Genomic DNA, 562 nt, shown 5'->3' with positions numbered 1-562 from the left:
CCGGTCGCACGGGTCGCGCGTCCCGGGAGGGCCGACGGAGGAAGCCGGCGCACGGCCGCCGCGCGGACGGCCGGCGGGGGCGCCCATGCGCCGGGGCCTCGGCGGGCGCGGGCCGGCTCCCTCGGGGACGAACGGTGCCGGGCCCGCCCGCCGCGAGGCGACGGACTTGTGCGGAGTGGAGCGGAAGTCCCGCCGCGGCAGCAGCAGCCCCCCCTCCCTACCACCCCGGCGGGGCATCCGCCCAAGGCCCACCCCAAGCGTTCCAAAGTACCGAGGAGCGTTGCAAACGGGAACGGCCCGGACACGCGTCCCGGTCTCACGGGATGCGCGTCCCGGTCGCACGGGTCGCGCATCCCGGGAGGGCCGACGGAGGAAGCCGGCGCACGGCCGCCGCGCGGACGGCCGGCGGCGGCGCCCATGCGCCGGGGCCTCGGCGGGCGCGTGCCGGCTCCCTCGGGGACGAACGGTGCCGGGCGCGCCCGCCGCGAGGCGACGGACTTGTGCGGAGTGGAGCGGAAGTCCCGCCGCGGCAGCAGCAGCCCCCCCTCCCTACCACCCCGGC

Source organism: Phoenix dactylifera, chromosome 10, assembly GCF_051530095.1.
Source record: "Phoenix dactylifera cultivar Ajwa chromosome 10, Ajwa_hap1_PhDact_Kaust_v1.1, whole genome shotgun sequence".
NCBI classification, from domain to species: domain Eukaryota; kingdom Viridiplantae; phylum Streptophyta; class Magnoliopsida; order Arecales; family Arecaceae; genus Phoenix; species Phoenix dactylifera.
This window is presented reverse-complemented; position numbering follows the sequence as displayed.